Genomic DNA, 12,592 nt, shown 5'->3' with positions numbered 1-12,592 from the left:
CCATAAGTACCTTCAAGATTGAGTTATGCCTGTAGACGATGCACTATCCAAATAAATTTCCCATCGATCCAAGATGTATACTCTTGTGGACGACACCATCTATCGAAGAGGCGCTCACGGAGTACTCATGAAGTGCATCCCTTAGAAGCAGGGTACAGAACTACTCGAAGAAATCCATGGTGGGGGTGTGCGGAGCTCATGCTTCCTTCCGAACCCTAGTTGTTAAGACATTTAGAAAAGGTTTCTATTAGCCTACAACTCTCCATGATGCGAGCGAGTTCGTAAAAAAGCATACCAGCTGTCAATTTCACAGCAAACATGTACATCAACCCACTCAAGACTTACAGATGATCCCCTTGTCGTGGCCATTCACAACTTGGGAACTGGATATTCTGGGGCCTTCCCGGTAGCACCCGGGGGCTTCAAGTTCCTATTCGACATAATTGATACCTTAACCAAGTGCATTAAAGCGGAGCCAGTTGGAAAGATCACCTCTGCAGCGGCCAAGAAATTAATCATGAAAAGTGTCACGATAAGGTTCAACATCTCGAGTAGGATTATCACCGATAACGACACTCAGTTCTCAAATGCGGCATTCATCAATTACTATGAAGGGCTATGCACTACAGTCCGCTTTGCGTCCGTGGCTCATCCACAAAGCAATGGACAAGTCAAACAGGCAAATGGTATGGTACTCCAAGGAATTAGGACTCGCGTCTTCAACCGCTTATCCATCCACACTAAAGCCTAGGCTTCCAAGTTTCCTAACATACTTTGTGCACTTTGAATAACATCCAGCAGGGTGACTGGTGAAACGTCTTTCTTCTTAGTCGATAGGGCCAAAGCAACGCTACCCTATGAAAGCAATGCTATCCTGTGAACTAAAGGAACAAATCTTCCTGCGTCAAACTATACACTGACAAGGATGAAATCTCGAGAAGATAGGATGACCTCAATGTTCTCGAAGAGAAAAAATGCAAGTGCTAATACGATCAACATAGTACCAGCAAGCTCTCTGGTGTTACCACAACTAGAACATCTGCATAAGATCTTTCGAACCTAGAGATCTAGTTCAAAAACTCGTACAGAGTAAAAAAAAAAAACAGCAACAAGCTCTATCCGAAATTGGAGGGTCCTTATAGGGTGGTTGAGTCTAACTGACTAGGGTCGTATATGTTAATTATGGAGAATGTTCAAGTCCTTATAAACTCTTGGAATATCGACCATCTTCGTAAATTCCTTTAATTTTTCTATTTTGATCCGATGAATTAAAAACTGAGATAAGACGTTATTTACGCCCATGCGTGCACTCAGGTTTCTAGATTGCCTATTTGGGAACTCCTCGAAGATAACTAGTTGGGGGCTTCACATGTACTCAGACTACAAAAACTTGTTATGCACGCCATAAAAATGATTTTTGACAAGAAGGGAAGAACATCTTTAGGGACCAAGAAGAACCTTATCGAGTCCACAAGTTCCTAAAAGCTAAGGCGCTTTTTGCTAGAAGACTGACCTAAAGTAATCGCGATGAACATCATGACAAGTGGCTTCAAAACTCCTTAAGCTACTTGGAAGACATAATTCAAAGGCTGAACACTTGTTTAAACATTCCTTGTATTCACGAAGATTCATAGTCATACACAGGCATTGCGGTAAAAATAGGATCTTTTCATTTAACAAGATTTTGAGCTCTTTTACAGATAAGCTAAGGGAAAGAGGATTACAAGAAGCTATAAGATCTACTCGGCGTTGGGCTACAGAGGAAGAAAGAAAACAAGTTAGAGAAGTCTCTCCCTCCTTGTTCTCTTTCTCGACTGCTGTCGTCATCATCGCTGTCGTGGAGGATGAGGACAATGAGGTGCCCCTAGCTCCCCACCGCCATAGTTGGTGTTGCTGTCCTAGCTACTGACTTTAGCCATCCTCGCTGGTGTTGCTTGAGGACCAAGGTGAAGAAGAAGCTGAGACCTTGCCATCTTTAATGGAGATGTTGCCGGTCGCCTCCTCTTCCTCCACCTCAGCCGCCACCTCTTCTTCTTGTATCTCCACATCCAAGAGGTCCCAGTCCACTTCATCTTGGACTGGGAACAACTCTACAGGTGCTGGGGGCTTGCCATATTTAACAGGGACACCACTGATCACCGCCTTCTCTTTAACCTCCTCGTCGGAGGAGATGTCAATGACTTCTACTACCGAGCCATATTCGGTGCGGGACAGTGGTGGCGTTAGAGGAGAATACTCTGGGGAAGATGGAGAGTACTCTAGAGAAGATAGAGAATACTTTGGCGAAGGTGGAGGCTCCAAGACTAAGTGTTGGCTTGGTGCAACGAAGCCTCATCACCAGAGGGCTTTTAAAGGCTCTCGGGTCAGTGAGACAACATCTCTTTGTCTTTGGGCATTAAATATAGGGTGCAGCTACATAGTGGCTCACAGGTAACCAAGTGCCAGTCAGCCATCAGTTTTGTATCTTTTTGGCTGAATCACGCAACAAAGAGGTGGCCTCTCGGTGCATTCAATTACCCGTTATTTTTCAAAGCATGCGGGCGATTGAGGGGACGGAGCATTACTTCACTGTATTCATACAGTTATTTTTGTCATATAGATAATCTTACGCCACCACGTAAAATCTCCACTATGACGGTCCAACTTTCAATCCCAGCTAGCGACAAGTTTCTGCTCCCTGTCCTTTCGCAAGGATATGATGATATTTTTAGGTGAAAAAGAAATCCTACTCAGATGGAATACATTCTCAAGGACTCGTTTGAGAACTCGGAAGCATTTAGAATCCCGAATAGATGATTTGAAAACCCCGAGAACCCAGTTGGACGTGTCATCCTAATCGGGAATCCGAATTCTACTCGATGATTCGGTCAGACAATTTGCTTATCTTTGCTTACCAGGTCTTTAGTCCGTCAAAGCCTTATTTCATGTATTGGTGGGGGGCTTGACGATGAGTAGTATAGAACTACCATATCTTGATACCCTATAATTTTTTTTAATTCTCGAAGCATATCTTTATCTCCGGGAAGGAAATCCCTAGATGTATGAAAACCGCTTGCAGACACCTAGGATAACTCATAAACATGGAAGTTTATCTCCAAAAATGAGACTAAAAGACTCTAGAGGCCGTACGCCCCCTATATATGCAGAGCCTGGAGATCCTATGGAGGACAAGTTAGGACAATTCAACATAAGCCATTACACGCCATTGAAGCACGCGGAAGCTCGGCATCCTCTAAGCCTTTCACAATTAGATTTGTATTGGCAGCCCCTCCCGACTACATACAAGGAATTCGTCTAACTATGTTAAATTCATCTAGGCTAGTCACACAACCCTTTGTAATAGTTTTAGAGATCAATACAAGATAAACATGATGTATGACTATTATCCTAAGAGAGGTATGAATTTGTATAAAAACCATTCTTTGTGTTTCTTTGATTCGTCTATTCGAAGCATCCCCATCTCTTTTACAAGTTCGTAAGATCGACGGTTCACTAATCGTTGACACCATTTAGTGGGCCCACTAAGCACACTTCTATACTCCTATATAATTCATCAGTTGTGGCGGATCTGGACTATCTCCACCGTCCACCCGCGTTGATTAAACAGTCATTGTCCCATTTTTCTTTCCAAAAATACTATCAAACACCCATTATTCGCCTTCCATACTAGACGTCTCCTTCTATCTGATAATTCATCTCCTTCCATCTAGTAATTCATCTTGTTCCATACTAGACGCTATCAATATTAAAAAGTATTAATACACCATTATTTCTTTCAGTTTATAAGGGCACATCCTCAGTTTTTTGTTTTTTCGATTATTTTTCTCTATAATTTTTTTACCTCGTTACAATATTATTAATTTTATATGTGTGAAACACGTATGTTGTTACTAGTTTTATTTGTTCCTCACCCCACCTTTCACTAGGGCTCCGCTAATAGAGTAGCTATATATGAATCGCAAACAACTTCTATCTATAACGAGAGTAGCCTTTCCTATGCTCCCTGCTCTGGGCCTCTCTGATTTGTATGCCCTCACTCCGCTAGGAGAGACGACCTACTCATATCATGTAGGGATGGTCCTGAAGAAATGGCACCCAGTGCCCTGCCCCTAACCACGGTGGATGATGCCGCTGCTAATGAGCACCCATCGTGATGCCCAAAATTTTGCCACGCCCAAAATTTTGCCACGATCTTTTACTGTACTAACAGTGAGCACATGCGATTCTTTGAATTTTAGTAGCAAGTAAAAGTCTGTTTAGTAGAGCTTCAGCTTCAAAAATTATACTAACAGTAAGCACATGTGATTCTCTGAATTTTACAGTAACAAATAAGAATTTATTTGATAGAACTTCAACTCTAAGAATTTTTAGAGTTGGATATTTCTAGCTCTAAAAATTTATAAAGCTAGGGCAATAGGTAAGTCATTTTATTACTACTTTTGTTTAAAATAGAGACTTAAGCTATTTTATTTTAGACTATAAATACAAAATCTGATGTGAAATTAAGGGTTAGAGCTCTACCAAACATGTTATAATTCTCTTATATTTATTACCGAATATGAAGAGAAAATACCAACGAGTGTTGGGCATAGCAGCTAGCAGACTAGCTAGTACTGTTCCCAGCCCAGAAAATTTCTTCAAATATTTGTTGGATCTTGAACAGTGCCGACAGAAACTAATTCATAAGTGCTTTCGCCCGTGGATTCTAGGATAACAGTAACTGATTGCAAGGACTTGAGCCAACAGCAATATCTGAAACAGCAGACACACAAGTTCCTCTCAACAACACGGCAGGAAACAAAGAGTAGTTGTATTCTTGGTGGTGATTACCGATCCACTTAGGGTGTATTTGGTTAATCGAATAAGGTTTGTAAAACTACATTGTATGTTTTGGATGAGGAGAAGCAAGCTAAGTAAAGTCATATGTGTTGAATAGAAAATTATTTGATTGGTTGTATCTGAGGCCGCATGAGCGGATACAATGAACTAATTTTCTGTTTGGTTGACTGCAAATCCGTATGAGCGGATACCAGAGTTCAAATTATGATTTGTTACTTACATGAAGATGTTTTTTGGCACTGATAAATGAGTCCACCTGTATTAGTGGATGCAGAGCCTGCATATACTGATTCAGGATGAGGAGTGAAGCTCTCAACCAGGCCGAGGTCATGCATTTGCATAAGTGAATGCAGGCAGGAGCAGTAGATACATACAACCAAACACGCTTCTTACTGAGATTATACACATCCACTCATGCACTCTGAGTCTCATTTAAGGAACCAAACAGACCCTTGATGAGAAAACAAGTTGAGATATACCTTGATTTATCGTTTGTGATGAGTGATTAACAATGTGTGGTTTTGATTGAGTGTCCATCTGATTACAAATACATAGTTATATATGCAATAATTGATCTTGTCTAACCAAAGTAGCAAAGAATTGGAGACTATGTCATTGTCTTGGTGCAAAGTTTATACTCACCGGATAGTCTGGTGTGAGGGTGTTTGTCCTCACCGAATAGTCTGTGGCAGTTGTGAGCATGGGAGTTTTTTTCAACACAGAGGAAGAGAAAAATTTATTGGTTGGAAGGTCTGGTGTGGGTGAGAGTGAGCACTGGACTAATTCTTGTAGAGAAGGATTTTTTACGCTAAATTTGGAGAGAGTGCTGGATGGTCTGGTGTTGGCAATGGGTGCACATTAGACTAATGTTAAGAGTTGAAATGTGTGTACTAGGAATAGTTGTGCTCACCAGATGGTTCGTTGTGTGCAATGTTGAACAATGAAAATTTTTTAGAGCAGAGGGCAAGTTGAAGGCGCCAAATGGTCCGGTGTTGGCAGTGTTAGCACCAGAAGTGGTCACCGGACTAATGTTTCTAGAGAGGAATGCAAACTGAGCTCCAGTAGAATTGTACTCATTGGATGGTCCGGTGTTGTATTAATGTGAGCACCAGACCATTTGGTGTTCACATTTTTTTACGTCTGATCTTTTTTAGCTTGATTTTGATTTTGGACTAACATGTGATGATGTTATATGGTTTTGGAGATGCATGTTTGCTTGTCTAATGATGTGCAGGTGTTGGATGCAACTTGGCGGTCAACGGCAGGTAGTCGGGACCAAGCGGGGTGCTAAATGCTGGACGATCAAAGAGATTGGACAGAGTCAAGGGTGATCCTAGCTGTACACACGGAGGTCAAGCAAAGCATGATGTGAAAGATGAAGACGACATGTTGACAAAGTCAAGCGAAGGGGATGCCGGTACAAGTGACAAGATGATCCGAGGGATTAGGAGCTAGAGAGATTTGCCGACAGTCAAGATCACAAGATGGAGGACACGCGTCAACATCGGAAGACTTGCTTGAGGTCAAAGCAAGCAGCTGTGAGTCATGCCTTGAGAAGCGTGCGAGTTGATTTTCTGGTTTGGCCACAAAATCATGGGTGGATGGAGTGTATATGGCATTATCGTGAAGCTTGTGTCAAGGCGAAGCTAAGTTGTGAAGGCGCCACGGTTGTCGGATGGATGGAGGAGAAAATGGATCAAATACCCTCGGTGGTAAGTAGGAATATAGTACAAGAGATGAGTATTTTGGGAACAGTGAAGGAAACTTAAGGGTAAAGTTTTCTAGGCTATAAATAGAGGGGTATGGCTGGTTGGGGATGTGTCCCTTGAGCCATCTACATGAGAGCCTTGTGCTAGGGTTTTAGAGGAGAGGAAGAGGAGTGCTTAGCCTATATAATAGGTAAGAGTTTTGAGAGATAAATATTTGTATTCCACCTAAAATAGAGATGACCTCTTTGAGTAATGAAGTTTATATTTTTGCATATGCTTGAATTCCCCTCCTTCTATTTTCCCTCTATTGGTTCCCTTGCAAGTTTGCAAGTTTTTCGGTTTTGATTTTCATTTTGGTTTTTGGCTGAAATTTTAGCACATTGTGAGGTCATTCTTCTTGTTATTAGAGGCATAAAACAAACATGGAGAAGATGGGTCTGTAGTGAGAAACAAGGTTAGACTTATGGCTCAGTGTTTCACTCAGTTTGAGGGGATAGACTTTGGCAAGACCTTTGCACCCGTAGCTAGGTTAGAAGCCATTAGGATTCTTCTTGCATTCACGGCAGCCAAGGTTTTAAGTTGTATCAAATGGATGTCAAGAGTGCTTTCCTAAATGATTTCATTCAGGAAAAGGTCTATGTTTGGCAACCCTCAGGCTTTGAACACCCCAAATATCCATATAGACTTTACAAGCTTAGAAATGCTTTGTATGGGCTTAAGCAGGCCCCTAGAGCTTGGTATGATAGTCTTAGGTATTTTTAACTAGAGCATGGGTATGTGATGGGGTCAACTGATAAAACTTTGTTCACTCTCAATAATGTCAATGATTTCTTACTTATTCAGTTATATGTGGATGCTATCATTTTTGGTGGTTCGTCTCATTCACTTGTGGCCAAGTTTGCAGAAACTATGAGCAGGGAGTTTGAGATGTCGATGATGGGTGAGCTTAACTTCTTCCTTAAGCTGCAAATTAAGCAATGCAAGCAAGGTACATTCGTCCACCAAATGAAGTACACCAAGGATTTGCTAAAGAAGTTCGACATGAGTGATTCAAAGCCCTTGGCAACACCGATGGCTACCTCGACCATGCTTGATCTAGATGAAGATGGTGAGGAGGTGGAACAGTGAGAGTACAGGAGCATGATCGGCTCTCTCCTGTACTTGACAGTGACAAGACCTGACATCCACTTCGCCGTCTGCTTGTATGCTCGCTTCCAGGCTTTACCAAGGACGTCTCATCGCCAAACGGTGAAACACATTCTAATATACCTCAAGCACACTCTTGAGTATGGGCTTTGATTTTTTGCTTCCTCTTCGCTTTCTCTTCAAGGTTTTTGGATGCAGATTTTGCTAGTTGTAGAATTGACAAGAAAAGTACCTCTGGTACTTGTCATTTATTGGGTACTTCTCTTATGTGTTGGTCTTCTTGCAAACAATCTAGCATTACGTAGTCTACTGTTAAAGCTAAATATGTAGCTACTTCTAGCTATTGCTCACATATTTTGTGGATGGTTTCTACTTTGAGGGATTTTGGGTTGAATTTTAGGAGTGTGCCAATTTTATGTGACAACACCAGTGCCATAAGCTTAGCCAACAACCCAGTTCAACACTCCAAAACCGAACACATAGATGTGAGATTCCACTTTCTAAGAGACAGCAATGAGAACGGAGATATTGAGTTAAACTACATAGATACCTAACACTAGCTAGCCGACATATTTACTAAGCCTCTTGATGCCACCAAATTTGCCTATTTGAGAGGAGAGCTTAGAGTGTGCCATCCCTATGGCATTGTGTGAGGGGGAGCTGTTCTTGTAAATACTCTATCTTACTTTTGTTGCATTTGCATCGCATAACATCATGTAAGATACCCATGGTAGTTGAGCTTCACTTATATGTTCATTGTACTTTCTTGTACTAGTTGTGAATTTGTGCTAAGTGTAGTCGATATATAACAATTTGTGCAAGTTTAGGCTCATATTGAAACATGACATAAAATCTATTGAGAAAGCTTATCTTTTCTAAGAATGAACTTGAAATATGAACATAATCTCTTGTCACTTTTGAGTATTTGCTTTAGCTTGATCACTACTTAAATTAGGGCTAGTTCTGTGAAAATCTTGTGCTAGGCCGCTTTGTTCAATTCAGCGGATTGGGGGTTTTTGACCTTTGTATATGTAAACGTTTAGCCCATGATTAACCATTGGGAGAGTATGTGCTCTTTTGTGTCACAAAGGCACAACTTATTTTAGCTTTGTGAAAGATTGCATATCTTGAATCTTATGTGGAGCAAATAAAATAAATGATTGTGTTATGAGCTAAATTTGAATACAATACCGTGGCTTAATGCTCATGTGGTTTGCCAAAGTAGTAAACCCATGATTACTTAAGTTCACATGAGGATAGTAAAATAATCAAAATGCTAAAGCTAATATTGTGCTACGAATGCATTTATTTTATCTTGTCAAACTAAGGTTTGGATTGATATATGGGTGTTTGCATAGCCCATCAGGATGAACTTAGTGGCCTAGTTTGAACTTGACATAACACTAGGGTCTCTAATCTTTGCACTGATCATGAAACTATGGATGCTCTTGTGGTGACATCTTTTGGATAATTGAACAACATGATCAAAACTTGCTATACTCTCGGTGCTTGTGACATGGAATCATTTTGAGACTTTGTACGCCTTTGAGTTATATTGTTCACTCTTCATAGTCCTTTGACATCTCTAATACTTGCAAGTGCTTTGTGATCTATATGTGAAGCTTTATAGGTTTGTATTTCATTTGCATCTTCATGCTTTGCATAATATTTGGTTCTTAATGTTTGCATTGCAAAAGGGGGGGGGGGAGAAAATATGCATTAATCCACAAAAGCAAAACTTGCATGATGAAAGGTGGAGGAAATCTATAATGAAAAATGTGCATTCTTCAAGGGGGAGCATGGGCATTTGCATTTGAGCTTTTGAGGTTTTTGGTTTGCCTCTTTCTCTTCTCGAGCCTTTGCAATCCTTCTTATGCCTAGTGACTTGTTTTTGCTCTTTCTCGAGTTTTTGTCACTTGGATGAGCTTCTTGTGCAATCTTCAAATCTTCCTTTGTTCTTTGTGATATTGTCAATATACTCATCAAGGGGGAGATTGAGAAAACAAGTTGAGATGTGCCTTGGTTTATCATTTGTGATGAGTGATTGACATTGTTTGGCTTTGGTTGAGTGTTCATCTGATTACAAATGCATAGTAATGTATGCAATGATTGATCTTGTCTAACCAAAGTAGCAAAGAATAGGAGATTATGTCATTATCTCGGCGCAGGAAGTTTACACTCACCCGATAGTCCGGTGTGAGGGTGTTTGACTTCACCGAATAGTCTGTGGCAGTTGTGAGCACCAAAGATTTTTTCAGTGTAGAGGCAAACAAAAATTTATTCACCGGAAGGTCTAGTGTGGGTGAGAGTGAACACCGGACTAATTCTTGCAGAGAAGGATTTTTGACGCTAAATTTGGAGAGAGCGTTGGATGGTCTGTTGTTGGCAATGGGTGAACACCAGACTAATATTTCCATAAGGGCTGAAATGTGTGTAACAGGAGCAGTTGTGCTCACCGGATGGTCTGGTGTGTGCAATGTTGGACACCAGAAATTTTTCAAAGTAGAGGGCAAGTTGAAGGCGCCGAATGGTCCAGTGTGGCAGTGTGAGTACCAGAAGTAGTCACCGAACTAATATTTCTAAAGAGCAATGCAAACCGGGCTCTAGTAGAATTGTACTCACTGGATGGTCCGGTGTGCACTAGTGTGAACGCCAGACCATCCGGTGTTCACATTTTTGTTACGTCTGATCTTTTTCAACTTGATTTTGATTTTAGACTAACATGTAATGATGTTATATGGTTCTGGAGATGCATGTTTGCTTGTCTCATGATGTGCAGGTGTCGGATGCAACTTGGCGGTCGAGGCGGGTGATTGGGGCCAAGCGGGGTGCTTGGTGCTGGACAATCAAGAAAGCTGGGCGGAGTCAAGGGTGATCCTACCTATAGACATGGAGGTCAAGCAAAGCATGAGGTGAAAGATGAAGACGGCGTGTTGACAAAGTCAAGGGAAGGGGATGCTGGTGCAAGTGACAAGGAGGCCAGAGGGATCGAGAGCTGGAGAGACTTGCCGGCCGTCAAGATCGCAAGACGGAGGAGACGCGTCAACATCGGAAGACTTGCTTGAGGTCAAAGCAAGCAGCTGTGAGTCATGCCTTGAGAAGTATGCCGGTTTGGCTATAAAACCATGAGCGGATGGAGTACATGTGGCATCATCGCGAAGCTTGCCTTGAGGCGAAGCTAAGTCATGAAGGCACCACGGTCGTCCGATGGATGGATGGGAAAATGAGCCAAAATGCCCCTAGTGTTGGTAGGAATGTACTATAAAAGAGGGGTATTTTTGAAACAATCAAAGAAATTTAGGGGTCAAGTTTTCTAGGCTATAAATAGAGGGGTATGGCTGGTTGGAGTGATGTCACTTGAGCCATCTACATGAGAGCCTTGAGCTAGGGTTTTAGAGGAGAGGAAGAGGAGTGCTTAGACTATGTAATAGGTGAGATTTTTGAGAGATAAATCTTTATAATCCGTCTAAAATAAGGTTGACCTCTTTGAGTAATGAAGTTTATATTTTTGCATATGCATGAATTCCCTTCTTTCTAGTTTCCCTTTATTGGTTCCTTTGCAACTTTGTAAGTTTTTCAGTTTCCGATTTTGATTTTCGTTTGGGTTTTTGGGCTGAAATTTCAGCACCTTTTGAAGTTATTCTTCTTGTTGCTAGAGGCATAAAATTCGCATACACACACTTATGTGATGGAGTCTTGAATTTTCTTGCCTATAGAAAATCAACTTTGAGAGTTTTGTTGCTCGATGCTCATCTTTTCTTGTTTCTTTTGCAAGTTATGATCTTTCGAGTGCTAAGAGACATGGATTGATCTTAAATGGAACCTATGGTTCATATACCATTCGTAGAGTCGTGTTGCCTCGATTTTCTCATGTTAAAACTTCTCTCCAATTTTGCTTCCGCTTGAGTTTGAGGTGCGTTGGGTCATCCAAATCGGAGAAGGCCATCGATTTTGTAAGAAATTTGTTGAGACGCCTATTCACCCCCCTCTAGTCGCCAATCTCGTTCCTACACTTGAGATTTTAGGATAAGCGGAATACAATACAAATAGAGGCCATGCACGCCAGAACCAAGCCAAGTAAATTTGACAGTGGGTTTCTAGGCCTGCATATGGGCGGCCGAGGCACACACACGTCATTTGGGTTTATTTTGCCATGTTCCCTGTTGCTACTTGATGTTATATGTGATTTATTTGGTCGCTCAGTCTCTTGTTGTAGACTATATTGTATATGTTCTAATTTGAACCTATTGTTGTAGTATGATATTTGTATGGATGTGTTATTGTAGGATCGATTACACACAAAATATGCAATCAGAGGGGGTGAATGATTATGGAAGCCAAATCCAAATTTTGTTCACCCTAATCAAATATTCAATTTAATCTCGAAATGAGTTCGTAACATACTGCTATCATGTCAATAAAAATGATGTACATAAGGATCCAACAGTCCAATTATCCTCAAATTTAAATGTAGAGACTAGACAATGATACGGAACTATACCAACAAGAATCAAGCAAATCGGATCTCTGGACAAAGAGTTATGATTTTTGGAAGTAGACTATGACAGATGGTGATAAAAATAGATTAAACACTAAATTTGCGATTATGCAAGAATTGTGAAAATTCATTCAACCAAACTTTTTAGAACTTGAACTTAATGCTCTAAGATGATTGTGGATAGATCAAACAATGACAAATTGCGATGACCAAAAGATCCACTGAAAATCAACATGTATTGACGTAACAAAAAGCTTGGAGAAGGAATGGAATTACCAACTCATGAACTTTCATAATTTAATCTTCATTGCATGGATGAGCTCACAAGATGCATTTCAAAGGATCCCAAAAATTTCCTCCACAAAACCCTAATTTTACTCTAAAAATTCGCTACTATTAT

The sequence above is a fragment of the Phragmites australis genome, chromosome 6, assembly GCF_958298935.1.
Source record: "Phragmites australis chromosome 6, lpPhrAust1.1, whole genome shotgun sequence".
NCBI lineage: Eukaryota > Viridiplantae > Streptophyta > Magnoliopsida > Poales > Poaceae > Phragmites > Phragmites australis.
Note: the sequence above shows the minus strand (reverse complement) of the source record.